The sequence below is a fragment of the Myotis yumanensis genome, unplaced genomic scaffold (genome assembly GCF_028538775.1).
Source record: "Myotis yumanensis isolate MYYU_CA2020_CCGP unplaced genomic scaffold, mMyoYum1.0.hap1 SCAF_2, whole genome shotgun sequence".
Lineage (NCBI taxonomy): Eukaryota > Metazoa > Chordata > Mammalia > Chiroptera > Vespertilionidae > Myotis > Myotis yumanensis.
In genome coordinates, this window is record NW_027223753.1 from 83,910,000 (window position 1) to 83,922,872 (window position 12,873).

Below are 12,873 nucleotides of genomic sequence, written 5' to 3' on the forward strand. Positions count from 1 at the left end.
AAAAACAAAACAAAGCTCCATTTCAAATGTCATATACTAGTAAAAATACTACAAACAGTACTTTCAATAGGTTGGAAGTAGGGGTATGGCTTCATTCTGTTGTGTCTCAGTCATTCACATCTGGGAGTTTTGCTTACCTAATTGTTTCTGGAATAAGCAACATCAAAACGGACATGAGCCAGGAATGTGACGTTTCCAGGTGCTCCCTAGATCACCCCCTCTTCTGGCATTACTAAGCTTCCTCTCCCTGACTCTTCTACCACCTACCACCAGGCCAGTTATTTTCCTAGGACTGACTCAGGGGCAGTCAATCTTATGTACCCAGAGAAAGTCTTCAGTCGTGAAGGTGACTCTAGAAGAGGGTACAGAGCCTATCTTCCCAGGTGTACTGACTCCACTTGGGGGATGAGAAAGCCCGATGCTCTGTACAGTTTTGACCCAAAGCAGATTCCAAAAATAATCCTTTTGGCCTCAGTGGAGCAGTCTAAAGCTAGGGTAATCAGTTTAAGTCAGGTTTAAATCCCTTATGAGTTTTCTGATGGCTTTTTGTTGATGCTGATAATTATAATTCTTCCTCCTGAACTACCATATTACAATGTCCTGCAATTCTTTAAAAAAAAAAGAGGGTTGGGGGGATTTCTAAAAATGAATTAATTTGTTTTTGTTTTTAAAGATAATTCCACTTAATGCTCCCAATAAGCCTATGGTAGAATTTCTCTTGCCACCCCACAGGCCACTCCAAAGCAAATTGCTTTATAGAACTTTTACAACTGTGCTAGAAGTTTAGAGTTAACTGGCAACAAGCCTGAAAATCTGGTTATGTACAAAGCTGGTTCATCAAACCCCTGTTCTGACTCTCAATCCAGTGCATTTCAACTGAGGCATCATCTACCTCCTTCTTAATGTTCATCAAACACTTGAAAAGGTAATGTCCAGCCACTCCTTGGAAAGGATACCCTTTTTCAGACACTGGGTTAATGACCTGCTCAGAAGCCTCTCGGTCCTGGACTCCATTGCTAGAGCCTTTACAACTTTCCCCAACCTCCATGTCTTCCTTTTCCTCACTCCTTTCAACCTCCATTGGTTCTGGGTTTCCTTCCTGGGAAAGCAAAACCTGGATTGGGCCATGGCCCTCAACAGTGGCTGCTGACTCGCCTTCCTGTAGAGCAGGCCAGCACAGGACACTTTTCCAGGGGCCCTAGGCCAAATCTTGGCTACTGCCAGACTCTTCAGGGGTTAGCTTTTTCTCTTCCAAGACTTGGATGACGTCCTCAGGAGCTTGAGGAACTTCTCTCAATTGTCTTGCTCATTCTCTTTTCTTTCTCCTTAAATGAATCCAGGAGTTGTCTATGGCTGTTAGGAAAAGGCTAACTTCCCCCTTTCCACATGGAACTCATTTATGCTGGACCTTTAGATCAGTGAGAATTTTTTCAATCCATGCTGTCACAACTACCGTGCCTTCTTCCATTGTCTCAGAGCCCAAAGGTGATGCTTTGAGGGATAATTTTTTCATCACAGACTCCAACACTACAAATGTGATGGGTTTCTCTAATTTTCTTTGCTTACTTGGTGGTGATGGTACTGTTACGTCACCATGAAAGCTCCAAGCTATGACCCATCTCATTGTCCGGTCTTGACAGAGTTCCATGTAGGTGACTTTAGGAACCCCTTGCACTCCAAGTTCTTCCTTCAGAGGAGCAAGACTTCATTTCTTTCCCAGCATACAGCAATCTTTGTTTAAGTTGTAAACTGTGGTAGGTGATCCTTTTAACAAACTCTAATTCACCTCCTTCTGCCATGATCTCTGTGATATCTCCTGTGTTTACCTAACTAGTTGGAGGTCTTCGAGGATTTCAAGAGTTTACTACCTTGGCTTCCAACTGATTGGCAAAAAAGGGAGGATTGCACATGCAATAGTCATAGATTATCTCAGATTCTTCTTTAAGAGCATCCATCAGAAGCATCCTCTGTGGTACTTTTTACAACTTTTATAAGATCAGATAAGTTATTCTGTTCCACATTTTTCTTTGCATAATTGAAGCAGATATCATCTACTTCTGTTGCAAGAAAATACCAGCCATTTAAGGTACTTTCAAGTAAAGGATAGATGCAGGATGTTCCAGTATCTATGTCAATTCCTCTTCAGTGAGTACTTTTGTTAGAGTCCTGATGACCAATCAGATCTTTACCCAATGAATATAGTTGAGTCTCAAGGGAACTGTGGGAATTAGTCTCTCCAACGGACTATCAATAGAAAGTCCAATATCTTCCCTTAAGAGAGTACAAGTCAGAGCTCTGACTGCTTCACAGTCTTTAAAATTAAGACTCACTCTTCCATTCAGATTTATGTGAACACGTTCTTAAAATCTGGATATTTGGATACCAGATATACAAAGTCAGGAGGTTTGTCCTTTTATCTGTTTCTTGCATGCATTGATTTACTCAGAGCATCTCTGTGGACCAAGTTCCAGTCAAACCACCAATTTGGAGTGGGCCTCTAACCCCAGAGTCTTAAGCCATTCTTGTGTAGCTTGCTTCCATGTGTGTCTTTTGCGTACTTACATCCTGGAATCCCATCAAGAAAGAGACTGGGCAGCAGAGTGGAAAGAAACAGATATCTCCCCCAGGTTCCCCTTCCTTCTCCCTTGGCATCTGGTTTAACCAAGAAGGAAAGTCCTGTTAGGCCAGTCACTATCTCAGAGGAGCTGTTAGAAAGTTGACTTTGTATAAAATTCATGGCAAAGACTAGAAAGGGACTGTTTTTCTTTTGTTCTCTGGAGTTATTTGTTTTTTCACTGAGAACTGACAGCAGAGCTAGTCTCTCCCTGCTAAGTGCCAAATCCTCAACTGGAATGTGCCCAGCCTACTCACTGGAGATTTAACCTCAGAAGGCCAAGGGACCATCATGTGAGAAAAGACCATGTTCTAACAGAATTGAACTGTTACAGTCCTTTGTAACAGAAATTGAAATAGTCCTTTCCCCACTGTAAACAGGTAGGACAGCTCCAGGGTGCAGATGACTCAGTTGCTTGTGAACTGGAAAACATTGCTGCTGTCTGACTGAAACTTTCTGCCTGATCTTAGTGGCTGTTTCATCCCAAGAAAGAATAAGTCTTAATCACAGTAGAATTTAGTCTCCATCAAGAATTTCTCAAATGCTTTATCCAAGATAATATTGAATGGGGGGTGGGGAAAGCCTGAAGGAAAAAGTGAATCATAGGCCTAACATTAGGATGTTTTGTCTTGGTGGGAACCTCTATGGTAACTTTCAATCACTGATAGATGAATGACTAATTAAGAGGAAGAAGCAAAGTTGTTTACTCTTGTTAGCAATGGGCAGAAATTTGTTAACTGGAATGTTTAAAAAAGTACATCAGGGTGTTTTAGCAACGAGAAAAACTTTACTTGGAAAGGAAAACAACTATAATCATGAAATCTGAAATACAAACACAATAAAAAATTAAAGTTTAAAATAAAATGTGTAAATATGTCCTCAAAGAGAACTTAGCATGCTACTCATTCATACAAGAAACACTTGGCTTATATCTGACATTAATTAGGGACACATTAACAATGTGAAGATGAGAAGAGGGAGAAGTTGGAAAGGAGCATGCAGAAAAACTTTAGAACCCTTAATAGCATTTATTAATACAAGAAAATGTATTACCTAGAATTTAAATGCAAGAAAGTATAATCCTTAAAATATTATCCTGATTCACTCCATGGTTAATAATGTCTAAGGAATATTTTATAATAGTAATAAATTAAAAGTAATAATAATAAATCTGGACTGCTTTGGACTGGGGTATTCTTTGTTGGTTCTACCTTTAACCTGGATTGCTTCCTCAGTAAATGGAACCAATATTGAAACCTAACACCTGGACCATAAAAATACAAACCTTCACATTGAAAACCTGACTTTAATATATATATATATATATATATATATATATATATATCCCATAGTCTTCAACCTAACACTATACACAATATCTCACATTTATCTTTTTTAACAATTTTATTTTTTCTGAACCAAATTTCTTGTAGCTTGCATACAATGAACAGATTGCTTTATGATGAAACTCCTAGAAAAGAGAGTGATAATAACAGGGTTGTATCTTCTCATCACCAAACCACCACCTAGAGTGGGGAAAATAGTAACTCCAGCCATTGAGGTTCCCTCATCAGAATTTTTGCTGGGTTGTATTTTTTTTAATCTGGAAATCAGTAACCATTCCTTTCCCCAACACCCATCCTCCTCAAAATAAAACAAAACTGCCGAAACCGGTTTGGCTCAGTGGATAGAGCGTCGGCCTGCGGACTGAAGGGTCCCGGGTTCGATTCCGGTCAAGGGCACGTACCTGGGTTGCGGGCACATCCCCAGTAGGGGATGTGCAGGAGGCGGCTGATCGATGTTCCTCTCTCATCGATGTTTCTAACTCTCTATATCTCTCCCTTCCTCTCTGTAAGAAATCAATAAAATATATTAAAAAAAAATAAAACAAAACTATGATTCAAGCTAAGACAACTGTAGAGGTGAAAATTAGAGAGTGTTATTGAGGATTGAAAAAAGTATCTCTATTTCTTTAAGCTCTCAGAGGAGAGCTGTATGTATACATCTCCTTGACCATTTTATTATTTTCTTTCATTGCCACAGAATTTGCAGTGTCTGTACAAGGTCTAGAAATACTTTTCTTCATTCTAAATAATGTAATATTTCTGAATCTTCATATGTTGCTGCCCTGACTATCTTGCACATATCAGTATTATGCCTCTGGCTGTGAGACCAAATCCAAGATGGTGAAGAATAATAAAAAAGTGAGTGGAGGGATTGAGCAAAAAAAGGAGGGAGAGAGAGAATTCATGGACATGGACAATAGTGAGGTGATTGCGGGGGCTGGGTGGGTAGAGGGAGGTGGAAGAGGGTATATAGAGGGATAAATGATTATGGGAAAAAATAAAATAAAACAAAACACAACACACAAAAAATGAGTCTAAATGTATGACGTTTTTCCTGGCACTGCCGACACATTTTTTTGGGGGGGGGGCGGCGGGGGGGGCAGCACATATATGGAGATGTAGTTGTCTTTAACTTTATTATGCATTTTCATGGTTATAACACTGTAGGTAAGAGAATCTTGATGTTGCCTTTGATTGTATGAGAAATGAAATAAAATTAGTTGGCTTAGTTTCATGAAGCTAATTTGCAAAGGCATGTCCCTCTGTTAAGCATTTGCAGAGTCCCCATGCTCTTCCTATCTGCATCAAGAAAAGTATCATAGACTCCTTTTGTCCTGAGAAATGTAGAATTTGATGAGGAAGAAATCTGACATAATTATGCATGGTTATCAACTTGCCAGATTAAATGAAACCCTGCAAGTAAATGGAAAATTAACTCAGAAGGAACTTAAAGGGTTTGGGTTTTATGACTTCATTGGCCAGCTTGCAGTCACCAAAGTGCACAGAGAGATGCTTGCTTTATGAAATATTCTCATAGTTGTGAAAATTGATAGTATATTACTGTCAGGTCTAATTTTGTTTCCTGTCCTAGGAAGAAAGGTCATCTCCTCCTTCTTATTAAATTTGAAAAGTAAATAACCATGGGAGTATCTCAACAGACTTAGCATGTTTATTTTACACTACAAGAATGTGAAATAAATGGGCAATATGTCAGGGTGGGGAGAGACCAGGAGAGCAGATTACTGTTTAATGAACTAACTTTATCTGCTGAAGAAATGGTTATTGACAGTTATATATCTTGTTCGTGAACACAGACCTAAAATTTTGTCAGGAGGAAATAAAAATATTCAAAGTTGTAGCTGATGAAACAGCTTTTATTGGCTTAGGGCAATTGCTTCAAAGAAACAGTACAAATGTTTGAACTTCCCATCCATTTGTTATTGTCAGGGGAAGGAGGAAACATTTCACAGAGATAAGCTGCCCTGTTGAATATTAAAGGAATTTAAGAGCAAAAATATCAGTATTGACACAATTACAGATTACTTTAGAAAACATTTAACCCATTTTTTTCTGATTTAAGGAAAACATTACTTTGCCAATATCAGTCATCCACATGCATTAAATATAAGATGAGAAATATTCTCTCTGATCTCTTCAAAAGCTAAGAAAGAAAATTTTCCTTAAAATGTAACCTAGAATGGTTGTTGCCAGGTTGGAGATTGGGGAGAATGGGGAGATGTTAAGTAAGGGGAACTTTGAAATAAATGATCACTAAATCTCTAATCTATAGATGACTCACCTGTGAAGAAAGTTAATTACTATTATAAATTGTAATTATTAGTTTAAGTCTATGTTTAAGGATCTTTTAGAGCTTTCTATTTCTGACAGCACCTGTCAGAGGGAGGTGAGTGGGAGTAACTCATCTTTAACTCACAAAGTGTTTCTGTGGCTTGTCACAAATTGCAAAGTCTCCCACAGAACCGGAAGAGCACCCACCACTTCACTCTAAGAAGCATGTACTTCAGCTGTGAATGTAGACTGTGTCACACAAGAGAGGTGAGCACCCCAATAAATTCAATTAAAGAAGAGAGGTAAGACCAGCTGGTGTGGCTCAATTGGTTGAGTGTCGTCCCATGCACAAGCGGTGGCTGGTTAGATCACCCAGCAGGACACATGCCCGGGTTGCAGGATCTATCCCCAGTAGGGGGCACGCAGGAGGCAACAGATCAATGTTTCTTTCTCTTTCTTCCTTTCCTTTCCTCTCTAAAGTCGACAAAAACATATCCTGAGAGAGGGAGAGAGAGAGAGAGAGAGAGAGAGAGAGAGAGAGAGAGAGAGGAAATGGGCAAATTGGGGCAGAGATAGGATTCCTACAGATACCAGACCTATTACCCAGAATGTGATTTTCTGCCAAAACATTGGCTTGTAGACTGCTTATCTGAAAACAGAGCTGCTGTCCATGAGTGACATAAGGCTCAATGACCAAACTGGAAAGTTGAACTACTGCTTTTAGAAAAAGAGCCCAAGAACCCACATGAAGCTCCCCTATTTGAGGAGGATGATTCTTGATTTTAGTTCAAATCCATAAAATACATCTTAAGCCTAAATATGTTTTCATCCAAGTATGTCATTATTAGACATCATTAAGGTCAGTGATTTAAGTAATAATCAACAGTAGTCCTAACTGCTGTACTTGTCCACCACCACCCATTGCTTTTCTACCTGAAGTTCTGAACTCCCAACAAAATGTTCCTATCAAAAGACTGCTGTCATTTAAAACATTTTATAGTTTACAAAGTACTTTCACAGAAACAAATATGCTCCTTCCTCAATCTTCCATAAAAATAAAATGACATGAAGTCAGAATAGGGAATAGAGGGAACCAAAGACAAGCCTTAGACTTGAGCTCCTCCCACCTCGGTGCAGAAAATAGCTGATTTCACAGCCCATTTTTATAGCAAGGCACGACACAATAAAAGTAACAACAAAGTAATAACAGTAATAACTAATGCCATTGGTGCTTAGGCCATGGGAAGACATGCTTATAAGTCTTGCAAGCACAGCCTCATTTTACAGAGGTGGAAAGTGTTATTCAGATATCTGTGTAGCTTTCCTAAGGTCTTAGACTTAAAAAGTGACAAACCTCAAACTGAAAAACAGATCTTCTGTATCTAATTTGGTCCTCTTCCTCTTTTCACTGCCTAGACTACCAGGTCATGGAACTTCAATCTTTGGGAGACGAGAGATGCATAACTCTATCTGGCTGGAAAAGGTGGAGGGGATATATTCTGAAGTTGGTATATTCTTCTTTGAGTATGTATGTATATTTTTAATTTTACTATTTAAAATAGCTCTTACTTTGGTCCCCTAATCTGGTGGCATGAATTTAATAATGCCCGGTGTGTGATGTGCACTCTCATGAATACAAAGGAAGTGCCCAATTTTCCTCCAGTTAAGGTGAGACTTAGTAGAGAGAACTGGATTGTGAAGACCGTAAGAGGTGAAGCCATAGCTATTCAGAATGATGTTTCATGACAACTTTTACCTACCTCCAGGCTCGTTAGCATCTTTGTCATAGGTGAGAAGGAAGTCAGAAACTTTAGGCTCTTATTAACTTGTGCACGTGTCATAGTGCACATAAACTTCTGAAATTATTGTAAGACACTGGCAACAACTGTGACACTAACTAATTGTGTTTCTTATCCCTCTCCTTGGAAATTATCCTAAATGACCTTTGAAACAGCCTGTTCTATCTGCAGCCCCATCTATACTACATGTCTACCGACTTCCAGAGACACCTTGGTCTCCTTATTTTACTTTTGCCCACATTTTGTTGTTCCATTAGATCTTTATGCCATCTTTTGTATTCTTACCTTCTTCCCCATCACCAGTGTTGTGATGAACAACAGTTTATAATCAGGTCTCACTGATGCAAATCTCATATCGCTTGCCTTCTTGCTTCTTTAACTGAAACGCATTCTGAAGACAGCTACTAAAATAATTTTCAGGAAATGTTACTCGGATCTTATCAGATCCTTACCCCAGGGACACCAATTGCTTCCCATTACCTTTAAGAGTAAAGCCAAGCTCTAGATCAGTGGTTCTCAACCTTCCTAATGCTGCAACCCTTTAATACAGTTCCTCATGTTGTGGTGACCCCCAATTTCATTGTTACAAGTTGAACATAATTAAAGCATAGTGATCAATCACAAAAACAATATGTAATTATATATGTGTTTTCCAACAGTCTTAGGCCACCCCTGTGAAAGGGTCGTTCAATTCCCAAAGGGGTTGCCACCCACAGGTTGAGAACCGCTGCTCTAGATTATGAACTGGTCTCTCCCTGCCATTCTCTTAATACTTACTTCTCTTTCTAATCCTTATGTGTGTTTTTTTCCTTCCTAACAAAGCTTCCTTCAACAGTTATACTCAGTAAGCTCTAGTCCATGTGGGTAATAAGGAGCAACATGTTATTAATTAGGAGTTTTATGCTTGCTTGCCCTCTCCACCTTTCATCTTTAAAGATGCTAATGGCAACAGACCTGTCATCTTTCACCGAGTAACACCATCTTCAATATATCTGCAATCTATTTTGTCATCTTCAAAATCCAAACACCAATCCTTACCTCAATTTGAGTAAAAAAAAAATTATCAACGGCCAAGATTTTGGAGCCCTTAATGGCCTTAATAGAAAATATGTACATCACACAGCATCATCATAAATTATTTTAGGGTTATTTATTCTCTAAAGCTAATTTTGAGCATGGTAAAAGTCAATAAGTTTTTGTTGATTTAATTCATAGGAGACTAACAGTGCAGTAAAATGTGATCATTTGGAAAACTATAGTAAAGGTCAATCTGAAGTAAAGCTTAAATTGTAAAATACAGCTAGTGCTTTCAAAGACATGGGATGGATTAACTAGGCCTAAGGGCAATGCCAAATGGCAATCCTCTGGATTACTACTTTGATGGAAAGCTTAAAAAGATTCATAATCAGAATACTAGTTGGAATGAAACTTGTATCTTAAAGCTCTGGAAGCATTCCTTTTGGAGTACTGTTTATTCTAATCTCTTCTTTGGCAAATATTTTCTTCTTAGATGGAGCAAAAGTAACCATAGTGCACTCTCTGTCCAAATAACCTCAAGTGTCAAAGGGATGGAATAGAATAGTAAGGTTTCATTTTCTAGGTCAAAGGATGAAACATTTGCCTGCTATAATATTCATAATAGCCCTGATTGATTTTAATAGTCAGACAATTTTTTTCCCTCTAACAACTAGTCAAATTACCTTATTGTTTTTTAAGGTGTGGTTCAGAAAGAAATAACTTACAACACTATCACCTAAAGGTCTTTTCTCCAGTGTGCAAAGGGCTCCATATTGCCTAGCTGTTCCTTTCATTATCCCTATAACATACAATGCATTTTCTACCACTGCTTTCTTCAGGAACATCTTTTTTGTCATACTCAGTCTCTACTCAACAGTCAAAGAGAAAAATCAACTTCACTTCCTCATTGAAGCCTTCCATGATCACCCCAGGTTCAAGGGTCTTTCTTTCTGGGAGTTTTAGAGCCCTCACTCTTTTGAGTACTCAGAATTTACAAATAGATGTAACCTCCTTGAAGAGGGTGGACTCCTTTTCTTTCTTTTTCTAGAATCTTTGATTCATTCATTAGAAAAAAGTTTTTTTTTCCTGTGGACTAGCTTCACAATAAAAAAAGATAGAAAATTCCCTGTGGTTGCCTTAAGGACTTGATAGCCCATTTTAGAGATGAGTGAATCAAGTTTCAGAGTTAAAGTTGACCTTGATTGTATGAAATTAAATAGTGGAAACTTGGGTATGAAAATGTTACACTGCTCGTGTGTATCAAACTTGCTGCCCTCTTCATGACATGGAAGTCTGAGACACTGCTTACCAGCCCCTGCATGTCTTCAGTCTTTCATCTCTGTATTAGCCACTGGAGCTTCTGTAAGGAATGGTCACAAACTGAGTGGCTTAAATAACAAATTTATTTTCTCAGGGAGGCTGCAAGTCTGAGATTAAGGTGCTGCACATAGTTGTTCCTTCTGAGGCCTCTCTCCTTGCCTTGGAGATGGCTCCTTCTCTCTGTATTTTCCCATCTTCCCTCTTTACGCCTCTGTGTCAAACTTCCTCTTCTTTAAAAATATTTTTTTCTGAATATTTAAAAAATCTACCTTTATTGTTGAAAGTATTATAAATGTACTCCTTTACACCCCCCCATTGACCCCCTGTTCCCCACACCCGCCCCCTGCCTTCACCACACTATTGTCTGTTTCCGTGGGTTATGCATATATGCATACATGTTCTTTGATTAATCTCTCCCTGCCCACACACCCACCCACCTTCCCTCTGAGATTTGTCAGTCTGTTCCATACTTCTATTTTCTCTTCTTATAAGAACACCAGTCCTATTGGATTAGGACCCACCCTAATGACCTCATTTTAATGTAATTACTTCTATAAAGACCTGATCTCCAAATATGGTCACATTCTGAGAAACTTGGGGCTAGGGCTCCAACACATGCATTTTGGCATCAGAAGAGACAATTCAGCCCATAGCAGTCTCCTTTAAAGTGTTTTCCTTCCATTTACTCTGTAGTGGAGGCTTTCTGGAATTACTACAATAAATCTAAACTACACATATTATGCCCCCTCCTTCCATGTCAGTTCAATATCAGGAGTTAACTTGTCCCAACAAGTTTATTTTTCTTAAGAAGAAAAGGAGTCCTTCACATTCCAACAGAAATAGCAGTGCTGCCACAGCTTTGAAAAGTTTACTGACATCTTCAATATCTGCTGAGGCTCCACCCGCCCCTCTTATTCATACAGTCCTTGATGCTTAGGAGCTGTGCTGCTACAATTCCCCACACTGAGTCCACTCCAAATACGGCCAAGTTACACTTGGTTTCTTGTCATAGCTATGTTTTTGGTGGGGCATCAGGACATTGTCAAGACATGTCAAAAAAACATCTGTCAAGTTACTTTAGTCTGCTCTCAGTCAGGAGTGAAATAGAACAGTTTGAGTCATTATGTAGAATTAAAAATAAAACACACCCCAGAAACAACCTTTTCTACTAAAGAGCTCTCTGACAAAATGACACTACAAATAGATTTTACCCACAGGTGATGGAGGGTAAAATCAGTGGATCTGATATGGATGAAATGCATGACTTTGTTAAATAGAGCGGTTTGAATATAATTTTGTTTCTCATTCCATATCATCTCAAAGGGCATCATGTGACTGGGTACATTTTACTCCCCCTTCATTATCTAATTTACACCCGGCACACATCTGTCTTTTCCATCCAGAAGGCCACCATGACAGTTACCGCCACAAGAAGGAAAAAAGCAGATGCACACTGACCGAGACTGCATCGGACAGTCTAGAAGGGGGGAAGTCAGTGCTGACAAAGGCAGCGACACAGTAGATTCCCACAAGCACTGGCTCAGGCTCAGGATTATCCTCTAGCTCCCTCTCACTGAGTTTTCAATGTAATTATTGGATTTGTGATAAAATGAGAATAAAGAGATAAGAATGTGAGCATCACCAGTTTATGTATTCAGTTAATATAACCATTTATTCAACAAAAAAATTAATGTTTGCCAAGGTGTAACTTGACTTTGATCAGAAAAAAAAAAATGAAGGAAAAAAAATGCTAGTTTTGAGATAATGATAGTGAACATTTATAAAGTGCTTCCTATGTGTCAGGCATTGTTTAAAGATGTTTCACATATTAAACTCATCTAGTCCTCATAACAACCTTTTAAGGTGAAAGCTATTATGACCTCTATTTTGCAGCTGGGGAAACTGAGGCACAGGCAGGTGAAGTAAGTGCCTGTGGTCAAACTGCTAGTAAGTGGTGAAGCCAGGATTTGGACCAGGCAGTTGGTTCTAAAATCAATACTTTCATCATTTGTGGGGTAAAAAAATATTCAATTTACAAAAGTATGCACTTTGATGCCAGAATGTAATTTTGTTGGTTTATTCATTTATTTATTTTTGGTCACTAGGTTAGGGGAAAGTTGTAAGGGACAGCTTCCAGCACATTCAAGACCACTCACACAGGTCAATATTAACATCATCATGGATCATAAAGACTTAGTGCCTGAGCATCTGAAAATGCCAGAGCCAAAGGGATGGATGTTTATAGCAATAAGTGGAAGAGTTTAAATTCAATTTATTTTCAACTAGCTAATCCTTAAAGTTATATCACGTTCTGGAGGGTGGAAGCATATCCCACTCAAATTTTCAATATCTGAATAAATTTTGTGCATTTGGGGTTTATAGGATTATTATCTTTCCTGGTTTGAGATGGGGAAAGTGTAATGGATAAAAAAATAAAACAAGATAAAAATAAGATTTGCATTTCAGAAATCAAGTATTTCTAGCAGTA

The 12,873-nt window shown here is 38.6% G+C and overlaps 1 pseudogene; it reads right to left on the reverse strand.

Moving 5' to 3' along the window:
- Window positions 1-789: 789 nt before the first annotated feature.
- Window positions 790-8,402, reverse strand: LOC139002471 (RNA N(6)-adenosine-methyltransferase METTL16 pseudogene; annotated as a pseudogene).
- Between the last annotated feature and the right edge of the window lie 4,471 nt (window positions 8,403-12,873).